This window comes from Scleropages formosus, chromosome 4, assembly GCF_900964775.1.
Source record: "Scleropages formosus chromosome 4, fSclFor1.1, whole genome shotgun sequence".
In the NCBI taxonomy this organism is placed as follows: Eukaryota; Metazoa; Chordata; class Actinopteri; order Osteoglossiformes; family Osteoglossidae; genus Scleropages; species Scleropages formosus.
In genome coordinates this window covers 14,479,656-14,502,536 of record NC_041809.1, presented here as the reverse complement: position 1 = coordinate 14,502,536, position 22,881 = coordinate 14,479,656, and the positions used below count along the sequence as shown (strand labels likewise).

The window sequence follows — 22,881 nt, the reverse complement described above, 5'->3', positions numbered from 1 at the left end:
GAAGTGCAGCACATCTCTCAGCACACAGCATACTGCTGAGGCTCTAGGACAGCAGCTGCCCCAGGCGACACCATTACCCCCGTGCTGAGGGAACGTGTGGGGGCTGGGTGGGTGGCACAGTGCCGAGGGCAATTCCAGGCCACTTCTCATGGCTCTGCAAGACCCAGTGCTGCAGTTTGCCTGTTATGGCAGATGGTGGAATTGTGAGCTTGAGGAGTGAACACAAGCACACCTCTTGAGGAACACCAAACTGCTACTGCACACTTCTGCAAAAACTGTCAGCTAACAGATATGTTTACTCCTAATAAAAACGCACCCGGGACGGAGAGCTGGTGTTGGACAGATCCGGACTGAAAAGGTGCCAATATTTATTGTTTTCTTTAATCTCAGCACACCAATGGGGAAACTTGAAAGTGCCTCTCAAACTGTAATGGAGCACAAAACAGTTGCCAGAAAGAGCAAAATGCATGATACAAAGAGGAAATTCTGCCTCAAAAAAAACACAAGAGTTTGGAGCAAATCAGGACCTTCAATGTATGAGTGTGGTAGGTTTCTGGACACCCTTGTTTGTTATTGTAAAGCAATGAATTTTTACCCTTATTGACTAGGTTTGGAGCTGCAACTTTCCAATTTGTCTGGGAAAGCATAAGTGTTCAAACACAGGTGGAGCTAAAAGTGATGAGAAGTCACTAACAGGACTCACATGGTGACCAAGAGGTTCTGCAGAAAACCAACAACTATGACACAGGTTGTGTGCAGATAAGGCTTATTGTTAATGTTATCTGTTCTCAGCCAGTTCTTTATGCAGCTATCCATGTAATGTATGCTGGTTAAACGTGCCATGAGGCGAACATAGTACTTGGAGACTCCATGTGTACATCTATATCTTTTGGGATTATGACAAGTTGTTTATGTTTTATTTGTGTTTTTGTGATGTAATAAGGTGGATGGATTGCTGAGCTGGAGAAGCAAGACAAATTTCTGTGTAAACAGACAAAGTGTTATCTTATATCTCTGTAGGTGTAATGTACTTTTGTCTATTCTGAGGTGGCACGTCACTTTGGAGAAAAGTGTCTGCTAAACTAATAAATGTACATGTAGACACAACACTCATATCTGTCTCATTTTTTTTTTGGGTTTACATACCAGAAAAAAGGTGAAATGTATATGCAAATAGTTACTGACACACCTAAGACACTCCATAAGAAGTCAGAAGTGATCAGTTAACGCAGAAACCCAGCTTGTTCTTACTTAGGTAATAAATCACAGATAAACCCCCCACTCACATTTCGTAAACTCAGATTTTTCACAGAAAAGATCACTTACAGGCAGTCCCTGGATTATGAACAAGTTTTGTTCCTAAGTCTAAGTCGGATTGCTACACAAGTCGGAACAATTAGGTACGGTTCTTGTCTAACATCAATTAGTCAGATGTTTGTTTTAGTGTATAGTACCTTTCTACACTTCTGGACACACTAAAACATCTTTGACATAACAATACAGTAATAACAACAATATTTATTATTGTTTTCATTACATCATTGTAAGTACGTACAGTATTATAATAGAGAGACAGATAAATATTACTACACTATATGTATGTTTGCATGTGTGTAGGTATAAAAACAGATTAAAGAAACTTTACTATTTGCTTTTCCAATATTCGTTGGCTTTTCACCTTTTTCCAATTGCTTTATTATTTTCGCTTTAGTTTCAGTCCAGATCATTTTTCTTTTCTTTGATGCATCACCACCACTTTGGTGCCATGGTTAAGAGGGTAAAAAAACAAACAAAAAAGCAAACTAGAGTAACACATGATGCAAGCTGGACATTTATACTGTTAACAGCAACATGGTCCATATCATACTAAGGCAGGGAACTAAGATAGGTGTGGACCCAGTCATGGGATCTTATTGTCGGTACACAAGAGAGCAGGCGAAATTAGTGGTTGGGGGCTGGCATGGTCGGTCGATGCACAAACGTAGATCTTGTCAGGAGCCGTGGACATCAAGAGCAAACAAAAACATTAAAGTCAAATACAGTAACACACGAGACACTTAACAGCAACGTGGTCTGACTGAAAAGAACCAAGTCTTTGCCCTACCTCGGGCTCACGTGTTCACGAGCCGATGAACCGATGTGGAGTTGTAAAGTAGTGCCCGTTCGTTATTGCGAATCATTGTACGTAACTCAAATTTTTAATATAGTACGTATTACAGAGGGGTGGTTTGTAACAACAAGTTTTACGCAAGTTGGACGTTCTTAACCCAGGGACTGCCTGTACTCTGCTTCTTTTGCCAAGAATTACGATAACGCATAAAACAAAAGCGTTCAAAACTGTCGAAAATCCAAAACATGAGACGTGCAAGTACACTGTCCCAACACAGCAAGGGACTGTGACAGCCCTGTGAACACTCCAGTGGCTAGATTTTCTGAGCAGTAAACAAATTCAAATAAGAGCAATGCTAATACGTATCACCATTATACACACTAAGGGGAGAAAGACTGATTTGATTCACTTGAATTCTCCAACAGGTGCATCCATTTACATTATTTCCATCTTTTAGTCAACAGCTTATGCTGAATTGGAAGCCCAGGCGACAAATTGCTGCGGCAATTAAAAAGCTTCTTTCTTTTTTCTTTTTTTAAACGTGAACGTGATTAAGAAGTGCTCTGTCTGCACACACAGTCCATGGGAAGCACAGTCCCACCCCTTGGCCAGATCTTGCGTCCTGCTTTGCTGAGTATGGACAGATACAGAAACATGCAGCTATCCCGGAGTGCTAACCTGAGCAGCAAACCCCTCTTACACTCAACACAAGCACTTAGTCACCCCTCCCACTCGTCAAGGCACGAAAGCCTCCTCTCAGACCTTTTCCTTAAGAATCTTTCCTTTCGAAAAGAAATGTCACATCCCTTCTTCCTAAAAGAGTCTCAAACCAGCCTGCTTCTAAAGGTCTAAACTCAGCAGCCTCAAGACCTTTGGGTTCCAAAGCAAACACGGCTCTGTTCTAGCCCCCCAGAACATAACAGATCAGTTCCTCCTGTTTGTTGGTCTGGTTTGGCCTCATCCTCACAGGGATTACTCTGCTCCAGTACGGACAGCAAGCATTTAGTATCCATGAGCAGACAGCAACATCTGGTCTTCCTGTACTTTTGAATAACCGCCTCAGCACAAAAGCACAGACAGGCCTCAGAGCCAATCCTGTTTCATACTGAATCCAGCGGAACCCAGTGAGATGTGTTTACACCCGGATACTTCCACTGACTCACTTTCCAGCAGTCACATCCAACAGCACAAGCACCAAAACCAAATACCAAAAGCCAGGCTTTCATACTTAAGAGATCAGACTGCAATTGTGCAGTGAGCTTAGATGCACAGCCTATGAAACCATGAAAACCATTAAACCCCAACCATCACCCGTTGCCCACATACCCTGCTGTGACACACTGAGGGGCCTGCAGATCTTCAATCTCCACCACAGTGGTTTTCTGCATAGTCGCAAAAATGGGTGTTGTCTCTGCCCTGTCCTGTGAGGTTGGGGGTCACAAAAAGGTGTAAGCTGGGGTTTCAGCCAAAAATCCGAGCAGAACTGCAGGAACAGCGTGGAGGGTAAATTAATCTCAGCTGAAGCCTGGCCCCCACCCCACTGCATGTTGAGTCCCAATCTGTAGTGATGTACTGTGCACCCCCTGGTCAGAGCTGTACTCAGCTCTTGGCAACAGATACACCTTAGGAACATCTAAAGCATCACAACTGAACCCTTCTCCTTCAGTGCTGTATGTCCATCATTCTGTGAGAACCTGCTGTAGGATGGAATAAGCATTCTCACCCTGCTACAACAAGGGTATGTGCTTGCAATTGTTTGCAACAGATCGCAGTGACCCTTGAAAAGGAATACTATAGAGCTGTGATCTTACATTTGCATTTATTCATTTAGCTCATGTTTTCCTTCAACGAGATTTACGCCGTTAGGATACCTACAATTATTTATGCATCTACACAACTGTGCAATTTTACTGAAGCAATTTAAGCACCATGCTAAAGAGTATTACAGCTAGAAGTAGAACTTGTAACCTGTAGTCCAAGGGCAGCAATTCTAAAAACTATACTACCAGCTTCCTTATACATGTTATAATAAATTAACAAATTTGTTGTCCACAGTGCAAAAGCAGGACTTATAATATGACAATAATATGGCTGTCAAATCAGTGTTCCCTTCCAGTTCATCTTTCCCAAATTCTGTTGAGCTCCACTGAATAGATCCAAACCAGTACTCCACATGACAATCTTAATCTTTAAAATGACACTATTCCAAGCTTGGCCAGCTTGACTAACCAGAGATGCAAACTAAACTGATATTCTCTACGCAGTCCTTCAGCATTATATAGCAAAGTCAGTCTAACAAAGTAGATGCAGGATAAGCAGAACTCAATTGATGAAATGGGCCCAAAAAGAATTAGCTGTAAAACAACACTAGCCTCTTTGATAAATGCCCACACACGAGTTTCATAGATCAGCCAACAAGGTTATCAGCTCTTGACAAAGCCAGTGAAGTTCACAAGCATAGAGGCACCTGGACACACAAGATGAACGGCTTGTGCATGCTGGAATTCCGTCGGCCAGCTTTCTAAAAACACAGCTCCAGAAGCGTGCTTGAATCATTAACCCAGCTTTCCCTGTGTAGCTTCTGATGGAGGTTAAATCACGAGCCATAAAACAGAAAGCCACATGAATAATTAGATCATGAATATTGTAGCCCTCAACAAATTCAGTTGATCAAATCTTGGAACTGGTATCACTCTACACTAAAAGTGTCTTCATATCTACTCAAAGTGGAGGGCAGTGAGGAAAAAGGATTTCACCACTTTCTCTACACATCTTTCACAGTCAGAGTCAAGTCACGAAAGAATCACACCGAAGAATTCAACGGAGGTAAACCATTATAATTAGTTTAACATGCCATTAAAAACATGGAAGTGGGATTAAAACTAAATGCAAAAAAAGAAAAGCTTAAACTAACTTCATAAACCTCAAGACAATGTGAGCACCAACAGCTTTTGAATGTGTATATGCAGACACTGAGGAAAAGGGGTGGGGTGTATGGCCAACTTTTTATATTTCTCAAATTTGCTTCTGAAACACCTGTGAGAGCTCATCCTCTAGTTAAAAAAAAAAAAAATTGCACAGTCCCTGGCATCCTGGTAAATTGCCCCCATTCAAATGGAACAGCAGAGGATGGGTGCAGCTGGATGCTGGGCAAGCATTAGGAGATGTCAAAGAGCGTGAAAAATGCAGGAGTGAGACAGAGGTAGAGGACAAAATGCCCAATGGATGGCTGCTGGTCATGCTGTGCAGTCAGGATAGCAGCAGCATGACTTGGTAGGGGGGTAAATACTTCTCCTTCATGTTGCTCTGTAATGATGTTGACAAAAATGATGAAACCTCAGGGGCCTATCCAGGCTGACTGACACACCCTAGACACATTTAATGAATGAGCTCATGAAAGATGAGGAACTTGAAGCTTGGTCTTCACTATCCACTCTGCAACAGAACATCCCTAAAGAATTTTCAATAACACCATGATCCCCGTATTCTCAGGCTGAACCTTGAACCCATTTTATTGGCTGCTCTTCTACATCATGGCACAGTTCTACAGCCTGGCTATCATGGCTTTGGATTGATCTTCGATGATGATATTCTTTCAGTTCCACGAACTGGAAGAACTTCAAAAACAGTGCCTTGCTAGCAATTCCCAACACCTTTTTGAGTGGGGTTTCTGCCAAGTACACACTGAAAATTACATGTTCAAAGTCAGCTCTCTGGGCAGAGACCTAGAGCTCATATGAAAATCATACACAGACATCTAGAAGTGCTTTTGCAACCAGTTTTCCCTCTGAAGCCTCCGAGCCATTTAAAAAAAAAAAAAAAGAAAAAGAAAAGAAAACCATTGATGACTAAGCCACATCTGAAATCTTTCTTTCACATGCTGCATATATAGGTTAAAAAGACTGCCATATTCATCAAGCGATGCAAGATTGTGTGCTCAAAGATAAAAGTTGACATTTTCCATTCAGTAGTCTCTTGTAAACAACCCTTTTATACCGCGAGTCATCCGATGTAATGGCTGATTTTATTTTTCACTCCAGGGTTCCCTGGCTACATACAAAAGAGGGAAATGGTGAAAGATACTGTAATCATTGATTGCTGAAAGATGCCACACAAAGGAGGCCAAACAAAACAAGCTCTGCTTTCCGTGGGCATGTACTGCATCGCTCCACTCAATGCCACACACATTACCTTTCAAGAGTGAGAGAAGGGGGAATGGGGGAAGCATTCAAAGAGACAACCCAATATGTGCCAGGCCTGACCTCTGTACAGAATCCCAAGATTCAAACCCACTGACCACTGGTACTGAGATCTACTGAGCTGGCATCAATCTAGGACTTAGAGCATTCTACAGAAAAACTTGTTGAATCATGCATCTTAAGGTTTGTTAGCTGTGAGTCCTGGTTTGCTAACTAAAGTGGACCATGCACCATATGGGAAACTGCAAGTAGCATAGAGGTAAAGGAAGAAAGCTTGAAACCTGAAGATTACTAGCTGCATAGATGACTAGACTAAAGCAGCAGCTATATAGAAACACTAACACAACATAGTGCAAAATTGCAAAAAATAAAAACAAAGTTAGAGATAATGCAGAATTTATCCAAGTGCATTGTCAGTTATAATCCCTATAAGGTGATAATTTAAAATTATTTTCCCCCATCGCTGTTTGTTAATGAATGCAGATGGGGCCAGATGAAGCACAATAGCAACACCAAGTTTATCAAAATAGTGTCCTGGTTTACAACCCTGGTGGACATATGCAGACAGCTGTTCTTCTAATTGATTGGGAGCACCATCTGTCATGAGTGACAGCACTAGCAGAGTGAAAATTAATAAAATTAGTGCAAGAATGTGTGTATGTAATCTCATTTACTTATGGTGAGGTAGCATTGCTTATATCATGTTTTTAACACTGATTAATCAGGTAAATGTTGTACAAGTCGGAACACTAGGCTTCAGCACAAGACGACAGTTCTGTAATTTGGCACCTATAAAGGCTTAAAAGTAACGGACAATTGAATTAAGTGTTCTAACACCGCTTGGGAAGGTTGAAATGTATCCTTCACAGCTGGTATTGCAATTATGCCAATCCAATTTTATAACAAGCAGAATGTCATGTAGTTACTGCTCTGTACTGGAGATGGCATTCAGAACTGCCAAAAAAAGTCCCAAAAAAGGACAGAGCTACTGTCGCATAAAGGCGTGTTTTAAAGCATGAGCTGTACTCTCACTCATGCGCACATGACAGTAAAATTGCCAGGTCAACCCATAATGACCCAGTCAAGGTCTCAACCTCAACAGCCCCTCCCTGGCTCTCAAAGCCCTTATTATTTTTCTTCTGATGCCAACTTTTCCAGATTATTTATCTTCTTTAAAAAAAAAAATAGGGCCTTGAAAAACAGCACAGAAAGAACATGGCATAAAGCACTCAGTTCAAATTACATTAATCAAAGCTCAGGGCAGCCTGTAACAAGTGGGTCTGAGCTCTTGCCCCTGTTTAACAGATAAAAATGTGGAGAATAAGCTAAAAGGAGGCCCACACTTCAGTTCAAATAGGCTGTCTAATCAAATCACTTAAAAGAATTTTTAAAAAAATTTTACTGGTTAAAAAGAGCAAAATATGTTTATGTACATAAAGGGAGGGCTCAGGGTGTAAAGGTAGCAATATATCACAGTTATGATCATACAGCACTTTCTAATAATTTCCATAAGTGTGTCCAGATATAGCAGAATTCATTACAATTGTCACACAAGTTAAATGTAAATTTATCAAGCAGGAGAAATTTAAACACTTCAGTCATCCATATGTTCACAGAGGGAAGTTCTGATGTATACCAAAACATTAAAATACATTTCTGCCAAATATGTAAAAGTAGTTGGTCCATAAAAATCATCAAGACAGGAGACTGAACTGTGATTTAACAAGAGTACCTACTCTTAGCTACTTTTCACTCTGCTGTCTCTTCAGCTAAAACTACCTTCTACGAAGACAAAATACAGTCTGCAACTAAAAAAAAAAAAAAACACAGACTCTTTGTCACCTTCTCATCCTTTCTGTGTCCTCTGCCACCCCCTTCCTCCTTCTTCTCTCACTGCTGATGACTTTGCTTTGTTTTTCAGAGACAAAGTCAATGCAATCAAGGACAAGTTCTCAGCATCACCCTGTTCAGTTTGCGTTGGACCCCCCTGCGAAGTCATGCTCTCCAAATTCAAGCCGCTCTCCGAATCTGAAATCTCCGACCTCCTGAAATCTCAGAGAGCCAGCACCTGCTTGCTTGATCCGATCCCATCGGCACTCCTACAGAACATCTCCCTGCAACTTTCCACCTCATCTAAGATCCAGAACTCTTCGCTCTCCTCTGGCTGTTTCCCAGATGCCTTCAAAATTGCTCTCATTTCATCTGTTAAAAAAACCCCTCCCTGGATCCCAAATCAGTGCAAACCTACAGACTATTGCTACAGACTTCTTCTTTCTGTGTTAAAACTCTAGAGCGGGTGGCCTGTGATCAACCCTCTGAATTCCTCACCCGGAACCATCTCCTCAATGGATATCAGTCTGGTTTCAAAGTTGGTCACTCAAGAGAGACGGCGCTTCTGGTGGTGTCTGATGCTCTCCAGTCAGCTAGAGCCACCTCCCTCTCCTCTGTCCTCATCCTCCTTGATCTGTCTTGCAGCATTCAACACTGTCAACCACCAGATTCTACTCTCCTCTCTTAGTCAGCTTGGAATCAAAGGAACAGCACGAAGATGGTCTGAGGCCAACCTATCTGACAAATCCTATCAAGTGGTCTGGCGGGGCACTCGTTCCCCTCTGCCTCTCTCAACTGGTGTCCCACAGGGCTTGGCACTGGGTCCTCTGCTCTTCTCGATCTACACTCCTCCCTTGGCCCTGTCATTGTCTCCCACGGATTCAAATACCACTGCTACGCTGATGATACCCAGCTCTTCCTTTCCTTTCCACCTGGAGCAACACACATTTCTGCACACATCACTGCCTGCCTGTCAGACATCTCTGCATGGATGTCTGATCACCACCTCCAACTCAACCGCTCCAAAACAGAGATCCTACATCTCTCAGCTGGCCTGTCTTCCTGTTATGATCTCTCGATCAAACTGGACAACTCACTCATTTTGCCTACCTCCTCGACTAAGAATCTGGGAGTGATGACTGACTCAAGTCAATCTTTCTCTCAGCACATCAAAGCCACAACCAGGACCTGCAGATACATCCTGCATAATATCCGCAGCATCCATCCTTTCCTCACAACTGACTCTGCCCAACTACTTGTCAAGGCCATGGTCACATCCCATCTGGACTACTGCAACTCTCTCTTGTGTAGCCTTCCTGCTACTGCCATCAAACCTCTGCAGCTGTTACAGAATGCTGCTGAACGAGTTGTGTTTGACTTGCCAAAGCGTTCGCATGTATCTCCTCTACTCATTTCTCTGTACTGGCTTCCTGTAGCTGCCTGGATCAAATTTAGGACCCTGGTTATTGCCTACAAATGCATCAACAGAACCGCTCCTAGCCATTTAAAAGAGTTGATTAACCGCTAAACCTCAATAAGACCGCTTCGCTCATCTACTTCTGCTCGCTTGGTGGTCCTACGCACGAAAGGTAAAGCGCGGAGGTTCTCAGTTCTGGCTCAGTTGTGGTGGAATGACCTCCCTCTCTCACTCAGAACTGCTGAAACTCTGTCTACATTCACGCACCTTTTCCGGACTCTCTTCGCCCACGATCTGTCAAGCTCGTGTGGTTAAATGTTCATGCACCGTGACTTATTGATCATGCCCAGATAAGCCTTTACACAGCTGCTACTCCTGTATTGTATGAAAATGTTTGTGTACCTTTTTTAGAAAAAAAAAAAAATTGTAGGAAGGTGATCAGAAGTCATCTATCCTGAGTTTTATGCACCTACTAACATGATGAACATCGGCGCATAAAGCAGAAAGAAACTAGGTTTACTTGATCACGTCTACAACTATGTCCCTCTTTCTCCTAATGTAATGCACAAACTATTTTCTCTGAGATGTACGTCGCTTTGGAGAAAATCTGCTAAATGAATAAATATATAATAGAGAATTCGGGATAAATCAGTTCTTTTGTTAAAGGTTTTTTGGACAGTTGTGTGTACCCCGGTCTATTAAGCTTGGATTTTATCACATTCACAGGGAAGACTTTAGCACATACAGATGACAATTCTCAGTCACTAAAAGACATCAGGGTGTGTAGTAGAAAAATATTTGTGACAGGGTGGCTTATTGAATTGTACCATGCAGCATCCTGAAATTGTGAAGACCACAGTGTACAGGCTGGCTAAACAAAAAAGACAAGCCAAACAGGTTTTATTACAGAGTACACTTAGATCTACTGGACTAACTCTGGCCCCACTATGTATGTATTTTAAATTTTAGGTTGGTGCCCAATACTGCACCAGTATTTTAACCTTTTTCTCCAACCGGGTTAATATTTGTATGCACAAGAAATGCAGGCAATAGTGAAAGTAAGAAGAGTAATGAAGAATATTTAAATGCTTAAAATAGACAATATGTAACATTAGGTAGAGGCTCTCAACTTTTATTAGAAGCCCTGCTATTTTTATTTTTACTGGAGTCCGCAGGAGCAAATTATACAAATTAAGTTAGGTGGCATGGCAAGTAGAGCTGTCTTCACAGTGCCTGGGTGGTGTGAGAGGATGTACGTTCGGTCAATGCTCAGTCTATGTAGAGCTTGTATGTTCTCCCCGTGTCTGTGTGGCTTTCCTCTGGGTGCTCTGGTTTCCTCCCACAGTCCAAAGACATGCTATTCAGGTTCCCCTATAGTGTGTGAGTGAGAGAGTGTGTTCCACTGATGTATGGATGAGCGACCCATTATAAGTAGTGTAAGTCACCTTGGTGAACAAGGTGTGGGCTGATAACACTACATAGCATTAATTGAAAGTCACTTTAGAGAAAAGCTTTTATTAAGTAACGTAAGTTTTGACATCAAAAAAAGCAAATAAGCACCTAAACATGCATAATTTATGCTTAATGCATAAATCATACTTTTGCTGAGATATACATCGCTTTGGACAAACGTGTCTGCTAAATGAATAAATGTAAACATCCCTTTATAGGAATAGTGTTAACATACTGCTGCAACAAATTTTACTACAAAGAGCAAAGCATTTCTAACCCTTCAGAAAAACTTATTTCTTCACTCCTTAAAAGCCTAATGAGGTGCATAGGTCATTGGAAGTTTGAGATTAGTGGAATAGCTCCAGCCAGTGGCTCACATTAGACTTACTCCTGGGAGCCAAATAGAAGGCCTGAGAACATACCTGGTCTGACAGGTACCCACTCAAACCTAAGCATTTACACTCAAATCTTGATCAATAAAAAGGCAATGCTGCCTTAACTATATACCCATCTCCCAAGGACTGGTCTCCAGTAGCCTCCTAAGAAGCAGCACTGCCCAGCATGTGTATTTGAGCCAAACAGCTCAGGTCTCACACTATGTATGAGGGACTGCCTAAACGTCTACCCCCACTCAACACGGAACACAAGATTCATTTCATACATGGTGAAGATGGATGATCAGTGGTTGGATCTGCATTCCCAGCTTCTTATTTTTTTTACCATAACAGGTCAGAGTTGTCCAGCATTAAAAAGGAAGCCTGCATACTTCCACAATAGTATGTTAAAAGTTCTGTGTGTTATCTTTCAGCAGGTATGCTTTCTTTCTGATGTTTCTCATTTAATTATACACAAGCAATATTTACATATTTAATATTTAAATTAAAAGGTTTGGTGTGCCAACATTGCCCTTACCAACCATGTAACTCATTAGCCACTTTCTGACCTCGCGACAGCACAACCCTTCTCTGTGATTTGCACAGAGCTGGATATAAAGGCAATAAGCGACATTTACAGGGACACAGTGAACCTGCCACATTCCAGGATGAGTCATTTAAGCAACTCACTAAATTAGTAAGTATTCTTTGCTTCAAGCCCATCAGAAACACATGACATTAATGATTTATTTTCACCTTTCGAAACAGGTCAGAAGCTAATTCCACCCTCCTCCAGGAATGTCAGTCTGGCTGATTCCAGACATTACTGCTCCTTATCACTTATTGATAAAATGCTGTAGATCCTAGAAATGATTCCAGGAAACCAACAAAAATTAATTTTGTAGTTTTTTTTTTTTAAACACAAAGGCAAATGCTAGGAGATACATGGCACCCTACACAATTTTATCCACTTCTTGCTGATCATGGAGAGACTTCTAAAGACAGTGGGCAAAGGCCTCAGAAGTTAATAGCAGGGATCATGCTTCAACCAGCTTCGTCTTCCCAGTCTCCCACATATCACTTGATCTTCAAGATAGCAGAATTCCATGAGGCAGCAGGCCCTTGACTGAGCAAGGAGTATGGAGGGCTAGGCAGTCCCACCAGCTTTGGAAGAGCTATTCCGGTGCTTACGCCACCTCCCAAACCTGCCAGAGCCGGACGTGAAGTAACCGGGTGAGTGGTCATAAATGACAAACCAGTAAGTGGCATCGGAAGGATTAGACTGATTGAGATGCAATTCACCTAGCAACCACTCATTATGCAAGGCAGGAGGGCTAGTCAGAAACAGGGCAGCCATCCATTTGGCCTCCTTATCTTGAGCCATAAAACAGATAACAGCCTCATTACTTGCCCTCAAAGGGCCCTCTCAGACAGGGCAGTGCAAAAATAAAGAAAAAATAAAACTGCAACACTCATAGGATAAAACTCTTACCCCAAATGTACATTTCTTTAAAAGCACCAGGGTTAGGTAAAGCAAGCAGTAAAAGGGTTGTTTAGATACAGTCATGCACAAGGAGCTGCAGGGAGGGGGAGAGAGAGAGGAAAAAAAAAAAAAAAAAACTTCAAAGACGTGGCACTGAGTCCACTAACTCATTTCAAAACACCTGTCCAGAAAATTTTTAAAAAATTAAAAATATATACAAACAACTGTGAACATTGTGCAACACTGCTGCTACTAACCTTTAAGACTGAGTTGGACATTTCAAAACTGACAAACAGAACAAAAAGGTAAATTTAAGCATCAACATTTTAACAACTCGTAACTTTCTTCTCAAATGTTGTGAGAACAAGTTTTTCCATGTGTGCTGCCCCAATTGAGAATGATAAAGAGCTAAGAACTATACTATCTTCAAGTGCTTTTTCAATAGCTTTTTCTTTGACTTTTATTAGTTGAAGATTCATCTGATTGAAGTCACGGTGCCTCATATGACAGACCACTGGCAATTAGGCCATTTCCATGAGCAAAATCTCTCCAACACATTCTTGTGTGGCAGGAGTGAAAAGCATTCGGCTGGATCAGAGTTACTTTATACTGCTATATCTTTGGTCACACTAATAAAACTGACCTTGATGCAGCTTCTACCAAAAAGTTATACTTTTTAAAAAGGTAGCATTATGATACAATGTAGCACAGGCTTATTGATTACATTTTGTATTACTGCTACTTGGTCAGAATGACTTTTTCAAACTCCCAGTTACCACACACACAAAACTATCCACACATTTCAATTAATGTTTACTGTTTTGCAAACCAAACAGCATGCAAATAGAAGAAAAAAAAAATTTGGAAAATCATGTTGATGTTTCTTCTTGCCCTAAGCCACAATCATGCTTTGCTGTGGCCACTAAAACTAGCTTCAGAATCAATATGCATGTATACAAAAGTCATAATCACATGGCTGCTTTTCATTTTGTGGGCATGCCTACCTAGAGCTATGCAGAACCAAAATATCAGGCCAATGAAAATGTTTTGAATTTACCTCAACAAGGCATCCAAACACCAGTCTTGACATTTTTTTTTTTTTAAACCAAGAACATACACACCACTTGTCCCGAGTGGGGTTGTGGTTAACTGGAGCCTCACACAGCGCAAGGCTGGAGGGGACACACCCAGGACGGGACACCAGTCCGTCACAAGGCACCCCGTGCAGGACTCGAACCCCAGACCGGACAGAGAGCAGGCCCCTTACCAAGAACAGCACAACAAAATTTTCCAAAGTCCTTAGTTACAGCGATTTTTGCATTAATTATGATTTGTTAAAGTTTACTGATTACAGAAGTACCACTAGTTCTTCTAGAGTCTCAGTTTTAGTAAGCTTAATCTAAAAACAGAATGGAAAATGCAAAAAATGTACAAATTTGTTACATTATCTAATTAGCAACAGAGTCCAAAACCATAAAAATATTTTTAAACCAACAGGGACACCTGCTAGTGTAGTGGTTACAGCTGCTGCCTTCAAAAGTCACAGGCTCGAATCCCACCTCAAGCTATGGTAACCTTGAGTAAGCTACTTAACCAATTGCTCCTTTAAAACTACCCAGCTATATAAATGAGTAAATAATTATAGGTAGCTCAAAATTGTGAGGTGCTTTGGAGAAAAGCATCAGGTAAATTAATAAATGTAACATTACACTCTGATTTATATCTTTCGCACACTTGACACTTCAAATTGGCTAGTCTTATGACAAACACTGATAATGAGGTACATTCCTCAAAGAAAGGAGGAAACAATTATGAGAAACGATATACCAGAACAAACGTAACCATATGCTGCAGCAATAAAATCAAATTGGACAAAGATATTAACTTACTTTGATTATTCATAGACAATTTCCTGGAAGTCAATGAAGCCCATCCCAGCTACAGTTTTATTTTGTGGATGTCAAAAAACCTGTTAAATTCAAATAGAAAATGGATCAAAGCTATCACTGCCATTCTCAGCACATTGAGAGTGTTATTTTTATCATGTCCCCTTTGGAAATAACACTGTCTTGAACAAATGCATCTGTAAACTGTCAACAAAAAGGACCACTTGAACAAAGCATGAAATGTGTCCATAGCCCCGAACCTAATGACAATCTCTGCACCTGTGTATAATTAGGCAAAGTGCACATGTGTTGTCATACAACTGATACCAGTGTGAGGGAAATAAAACATGAAAGGTAATCAGTTTCAAAGATCAGGTGGTATCTGCTGAAAATAAAAGCAAAACCTAATTATTAGGGAGAATGTTAAAACTACATAAAAATGTTAATTATCAACATAGTACCCTAGTGGTTTAAAAATAAGCAGAGAAAGCTGGAGTAACTCGTGAGGAAGATCATGTCAAAGCACGCGTATCCTCTCTTGCACACATCACACACCGACGAGGAGAAACTCCACACTGCCTCACCCCTGCAGTGGATGTTCTTCTGGAGGATTTTACCACTTGGGTCAATTTTTCTGCATTCAGCGAGCATTGAAAAAATGCCTAGGCCCTATCTATCCAGCCCCTCATTCATCAACCCTAACGAAAAGCATAGCGCCTTGCCCTAGCGCACTCCACACACCGGTTCAACTCAGTGGTCTTCGTTCGGTTTGGGAGGTCAGCCCACAAACACGCAGGCCGGAAGTTCCACCTAAGCTCCTCGCAATTGGGCCCCGCTAAGAACGGAAACGGCCAATGGGCATAAACTACCCAATGAGGACGCCGAGTCACGATGCGAGAGGTAGGGATTCCGGGCACGAGGTCATGCGGGTGGGCGGGACGTGCAGCATGACGTCACCTCTTTGTTACCTTGTCGACCCTTTCGATGGAGTGTGTCGCGAGGGGGGCTCCGGAGAAACCCAGCAAACGCAGATTGAATTTAAATCGCTCAAAACACAACACAATTTAGGAATTCATTTTAATCGCGATCTTATGCGCACATGAATGTGACTGCATCAAACTACAAATGAGCAAAGCTATCAACAAATTAGTTTTGACTGCACAGAACAAGCGGCCACAATCCGCATCATGAACTAAGTATTATTGTTAAAAAAATCTCCTATGGGCTTAATTACATAGAAAAAATGTCTGCCATTCAATTCGGGGAAACAATTATAAGTAATTAAAGTTCGTGAAAATTGCCAATAAAATAACTTTATTAACAGCTCAGGAGGACTACAGCACTGGGTACTAGGCGAAGAGCAGATCCAGGGCAATGTCTGGAACCCTGTGCTGTCTATCCACCACCCAATTACCTTGTCAAAATGACATCTTTCATGCTGTGGCAATCCGAATAACGATTTATCAAATCAAAAGCTACCCCCCCCTCTGCTAGGCTGCACAAAATAATTAACATTCACGAATGACTGCCAGAACAAATGCATTTCCGTAGACTAGGGCTACAATAATCAACCTCGGTTTTCCAACAGTTACCGATGAGGAATATACGCATTAATAGTTTTAAACTGTTTAAAATGATAAAGACGACATCTCGGCTGTCTTTTATTTTTAAGACCCCGAACTAGTACATTCTTGATTCTCTAACTTACTAGCTGCCGCACCTGTGCACAGCGATCACAGAGCAACGCAAGGCAAGCATAATGTCTCTTCACGGAACGAAGCGCTGAAACGTCTGTGATCGTGCACTCGACACACACTCATACGGTATCTGAGGCTCTTTGTTGTATCCTTCTGCACAGAACAACAGAAAACTACGCGGCTAATTACACCGAGAACACATATACTTACTCTCCATGAATCTCGTCAAAATACGATTCTCAAAACTTCATTATGGTGTTTTTTTTTTTTTTTATTTACACGCCAAGATGTTTTCTTTTTTGCTGCTCTTGCTTTGCTATGCCAAATCACGGCTGCTTTCTGCAGCAGCAACTTCCGGCGCATGCGCAGTCACAAGAGGTGAGGAATCAGGCACGAAACAAGCCACCTGTCAGTAGGTGCCCACACTACGCCTGACCAAAAATTTGAGGCTAAAACGTTGATTTAGACATTTTTTTTCCCTCAAATTCTTTTCTATTTTTTTTTTACTTTAAACTAAATTGTACGACATTTCTGACTAACAATTAATATTCATTCGTTAATATTGGTATTTTTGTCATTTTTAAATATGGATCACGAAAATATTCACAGTGAATGAATCTCAAGAAATCTCAACTGAAACATTTTGAATTTTTAATTTTAGTACACATTCATGATTAATATGCTAATTTTGATTTAGTAAAAATCAGGGAGAGAAAATCATAACCCATACATGGTTTATGTACAGAATACTTCCACATTAGCTATGTAACCTAGAGCAGAATATTTAATAAATCCCTTAAGTTAAAGAGATTTTAGGAGCTTCTCAGTTTTACCAAAAGTCCTATGACAAGGATCAAAAATGCGTACAAAATGCATTCTGTTATCTCAAGAAACCTGTAAACAGTGGCCTTCCATAAGAATTGTTTAAATATATTATTATTTAGCATGATAAGAAAGTAAGGAGAAAGCTATGTCCAGTTTGAGTCTGATCAGAAGTCTAGTCAATGTCTTGTATTTCTGTGACAAATTATATTAATGGCCCAATTACAAATGCACAGTTGTTCCTTACTTGATATTTATTAAAGCAAGAATCCATGGGTATAATAAAATGCATTTTCCTTAATCTCTTTCAAACAGGCATGGAACTTCTATGAATACACACACAGTCTGAAACCACTTGTCCCAAGCAGGGTTGCAGCAAACCAGAGCCTAACGTGGTGACACAGGGTGCAAGGCTGGAGGGGGACACACCTTGGATGGGATGCCAGTCCATTGTAAGGGACCCAAAACAGGACTTGAACCCCAGACCCACCAGAGACCAGGCCCTGACCAAATCCGCTGTGCCACCGCATCCCCCTTCTATGAATACCTCTTTGGGAAAACCTATTCTAGTGTGTTTAATGAGCTGTCTTACTACCATTATTTCCTTTTTTTTTTTTTTTTCCAAAAACAAGGGTTGAATATCAGTGAATTTTTTGAGAAAAAGGACACCACTCATTCAGTTCTGAAGGTATTTTGTCAGGTCATAATAATGGTCTCTTGTAATTGTTGACATTGATCCATACCCATTACTATTCACTGTTTTTTTACAAATTAAAATCAATGTCATTTAATGGGTAGAATATTTTCCACTGTGTTGCTACCTATATTGTCTGACTTCTCAGTATGCACCACATGCTGAGGAAAGTTTGCTGTCCTCACTTTTCTAGGATTTCTTTTAATATTTATTTCTGATGCAGGACCCATATTCAGTTTTAATTGTACGTCTAAGTGTACCATGTTATTGTATCTATAAGTGAAATTTCATTACTGTCGGCAAAGAACATCATTCTTCATGTATCAAGAATATACACAACAAAGAGGATACTAACAAGGACTCCAGTTGTCAGTATTTTTATTGCTATACTTCTAAAACATTTAATGAATAATCAATTATTAGTTTAATTTGGAAATACATATCTAAAAGTCATGGGGGTGCGGTGGCGCAGTGGGTTGGACCACAGTCCTGCTTTCTGGTGGGTCTGGGGTTCGAGTCCCACTTGGGGTGCCTTGCGACAGACTGGCGTCCTGTCCTGGGTGTGTCCCCTCCCCCTCCGGCCTTACGCCCTGTGTTGCCGGGTAGTCTCCGGTTCCCCGTGACCCCGTATGGGACAAGCGGTTCTGAAAGTGTGTGTGTATCTAAAAGTCACATAACAATATTTAACCACCAAAATTAATGCATATTTAGCTATAATGAATAGCTTCACTGCGTGAAAACTGTAATATGCCTCACATATACTGGGTGTAACTGCACATTAAAGAACACAGTGAGCTGTTGCAGTTAGCTGTAATAAATTTAATTGTGTCTATTTTTTTTTTATTAATTAGTCTTCCATGTCATTTCCAAGTAAAGACAAATATAAGTGTATGATCTGATAGACGTACAAGCTTTCATATAATTTAGCCTGTCCCACATCCACACAGACAAGCAGACATACCTGATATCTTCTAGGAAAACAAGAGGTTACATATACAAAACACCACAAAATACACAGTAAGTGTATATAATCCTTCCCCCAGTGGAAAAACCTTTGCTGTATTAAATAAGATACAAGTTAAGCAGTTGCATGGCTGCACTCCAAACCCAGAGCATTTAATGGTGCCTCAAGTCATGTTGTGTCTCTGAGCTTCACTTTACCTCCTCCTTGAAAACTCATCTAGGTGGAAGAGCTGGTTGAAACTCCAATCACACAGCATCAGGGAAAAGCAGAGGAAGTGCACTGCTGTGGCTCCATCAGGCAATAATACAAAGTTAATGATGCAGAATGATGTCTTTCTTCAGCCCTGAAAGAAGTCAATACAGGATGTTTAAGAACAGTGTTCCTAATTATGCTTTTTATATTCAACGCCAAGCAAGATGGATGATTTTAGAGGAAAGCATTATTGACCCACTTCAAAGACAAGTCATATTGATTGCATGTCTGGATTGAGTATAACTTTTCTTTTCCCCCCTTCTTTCTGATGAAGGCGAGCATAGAATGAAGAAGACAAATGCATGCTTTGGATGGATTTTTTTCCCCTTCATCTTCTGAAATAGCATTTTAACATGAGCAGTGTTAAAGGATGTAACAGCTGTGTCACTGATGTTAGGTATCACAGTGGTTCAGCTATGGATGAGCCACATGCACACTACAGTTCATGCTGCCTATCCCTCCCACAATCTAGTCCAGCACTTATTATTTCCTTAACTTTCATATTCCTCATCAGCTGTATGGCTGAAATTGTACTGGAGTAGCTGTTTGACTGCATACCCTTCCGTGGTCTTTTAAGTGTCCAAATGTGGAGACCTGCTGAAAAAGGAGACATGAAATTTTCTGGAACGTGCCAAGATGATATAAACAAAGTGAATTGGCTCCAACAAGTACTTGTTTGAGAAATGCTATGAGTATCAATTGTGGCTAAAAACTTTACTGGTTTATAAAGCAATGTTGTTTTTTAAGACCTTAAATTTATTTTTGTACTCTGGAACAGGATTACAGGGGAAATGTATTTTTATGAATGTATTTTTAATCTGGCTCCATTCTGTAATCTTGATTTGAGATGGCTGCTCTGTGGACTGATTAAATGGCCCACAACAAGAGCACTCCTTCCGTTTCCTGCGTGTCATTTTCACTTGTTTCAGGGATACAGGTGATGCAGTCAAATGGCTTAGTGATGTTACGCATGGAACAGCCACGTAAGAAAGGGCAAAGGGGTACAGCTTGTGAAAGACAGGAGGTGTGTATCTGTACATCAGAATCAGAATCAGAACAAGCTTTATTGCCATGTATGTTCACACCTACAAGGAATTTGTCTTGGTGACAGAAACTTCCACAGCACAGACAAAATGACAGTGACAAGACACAGATGAGAAGATAGAATATGTGAATAAAGGATAAAAAATATATATAAAAATATAAAGTACACAATATACAAAAATAATCACTAGACATATGTATGTACAGGTATGTTCTATACAAGTGCAAGGGAATGTAAGAGATATGATGTGATAAATAGATATAATTATAAATATAAATAGCATTGTGTATTGCACTGGTTTACTCTCTAGGGGGGATTTAGCTGTTCATGAGGTAGATGGCCTGAGGAAAGAAACTTTTCTTGTGCCTGGCTGTCCTGGTGCTCAGTGCTCTGTAGCGCCGGCCAGATGGCAAAGGTTCAAAGAGGAAGTGGCCTGGATGTGAGGGGTCTAGAATGATTTTGCTAGCCCTTTTACTGACTCTGGATGAATACAACTCTTGGAGAGTTGGGGGGGGGGGGGCATGCCGATGATTCTTCCAGCAGTCTGAACTGTCTGCTGTAATCTTCTGATGTCTGATTTCGTAGCTGAGCTGAGCCAGACAATTATAGAAGTGCAGAGGACAGACTTGATGACTGTAGAGTAGAATTGAATCAGTAGCCCCTGTGGCAGGTTGAACTTCCTCAGCTGGCAAAGGAAGTACAACCTCTGCTGGGCCTTCTTCACAATGAAGTCTATGTGGAACTTCCACTTCAGGTCCTGTGAAATGGTGGTGCCCAGGGACCTGAATGACTCCACTGTTGCCACAGTGCTGTTCATGATGGTGAGTAGGGATAATGCTGGGGTGTTTCTTCTAAAGTCCACAATCATCTCCACCATTTTGAGCGTGTTCAGCTCCAGATTGTTGTGACTGCACCTTTAACTACCTGTTTGTAAGCAGACTCGTCACCATCCCAGATGAGGCCAATGAGTGTGGTGTTGTCTGCGAACTTCAGGAGCTTGACAGAGGGGTCTTTAGGGGTGCAGTCATTGATGTACATTGAGAAGAGTAGTGGGGAGAACACACATCCCTGGGGGGGTGCCAGTACTGATCGTGCAAGTATTGGATTAAAATTTTCCCAGCCTCACTAGCTACTGTCTGTCTGTCAGGAAGTTGGTGATCCACCGACAGATGGAGGTGGGCACAGAGAGTTGGGTTAATTTGGACAGGAGGAAGTGTGGGATGATGGTGTTGAAGGCCGAACTAAAGTCCACGAACAGGATCCTCACATAAGTCCCTGGTTTGTCCAGGTGTTGCAGGATGTAGTGCAGTCCCATGTTGACTGCATCATCCACAGACCTGTTTGCTCGATAAGCAAACTGCAGGGGGTCCAACAAGGGTCCAGTGATGTCCTTCAGGTAGGCCAACACCAGTCTTTCAAATGCCTTCATGACCACAGATGTTAGGGCAACAGGTCTGTAGTCGTTCAGTCTTGTGATTTTGGGTTTCTTTGGGATGGGGATGATGGTGGAGCGTTTGAAGGAGGAAGGAACTTCGCACAGCTCCATGTGTGTGAAGGAGGGAGGGGATGGGTGGTTTTGTGTATTAATAAAATCTTTTAGATGATCCATGTGGTTGTTTTTGTAAATTTAAATTTATATCCCTCCCTCTGGTATGTCCCAAAAGGCTTAGGACACCACTTAGCTGACCTTTCCCAGGGAATTTTATTCATTGTGTTTGTCTGCTTTCATTGAGGTACATAATTTAAGTGGTTAGTCATGAATTTTCTGATTTCAAAGTTAGGTCACATCAAAGTGTAGGCTACCTAATCTCTCCCAGCTCTGTCAGTGAAAGCATGAACCAAGCCATCAGCTGGACCTCAGGAACAGTTAGGGAGAAGGTTCAGCAGATCAAGATGAAACAATAAACATATTCACTCTGACTTTTACGGTAATGTGTACTATGTGTCCTTTTTTACTTGTACACCTTGATGTATTTTCAGACAATGAGGATTTCTGTTTGACAGTGTATGTGAATAGAACAAAGGACTCCAAAACTGCAAAGCACTAATACACTGTTTTTGGTCTGGAGCCCACTGAAAGGAACACTTTTAGTTTTTGGGTCAAGGTTGTCCAGCATGGTGGAGAGTGAAAAATTAAAGTATGAAGTGGTTGACTTCTGATGGCTCACAGAGCATCACATTAGAATCCTTCTACAAAATCACTTTAGATGGAATCAGTTGATTCTGAGGCTGTTTTGCATATAGACACTGCTCGAACTCAAGGAAGCAGTGCTTGACCATTAAGTGACAGTCACTGTTACAAATGTATGTGAGCTAAAAATAAACAACAAATTCAAGTAATTAATCACAAATCCATGCAGCAAGAACACTCATGTGACTGATGAAGTAGTTTATTTTTAATTATAGAAAACCTAGAGGCTGTGGCTAACTTCAGCATCTAAAATGCTGATTATTTTCATTGTTTACAGTCAGAGGCCATATATTTATATGTCATGTAGTATTATGTAGAGATAATCATGAGCCTTGTGCATCTCCACATTACAGCATTTCATGTATTATTACAGAAACTATTTTTGAATTTCATTATGTTGACCAATTGCAAGCCAAGGAAAAACGTGTGGCTTTTTAAACGATAGATGTCTTTGAACTCAAGATT

The 22,881-nt window shown here is 41.1% G+C and overlaps 1 protein-coding gene across 4 annotated transcripts in view; it reads right to left on the bottom strand.

Annotated features, from left to right (window-relative positions):
* Positions 1–22,881, bottom strand: part of fam222ba (family with sequence similarity 222 member Ba) — a 37,253-nt gene that overhangs the window by 13,399 nt on the left and 973 nt on the right. For 2 of the 4 annotated variants that reach the window (XM_018755471.2, XM_018755473.2), the window contains exon 1: positions 16,659–16,790. The gene's annotated coding sequence lies outside the window, so the exon portion shown is untranslated. Of the gene's footprint in view, positions 1–14,754; positions 14,804–16,658; positions 16,791–19,125; positions 19,272–22,881 lie in introns of those variants that run through there. The other 2 variants (XM_029251219.1, XM_029251220.1) reach the window with 2 other exon arrangements.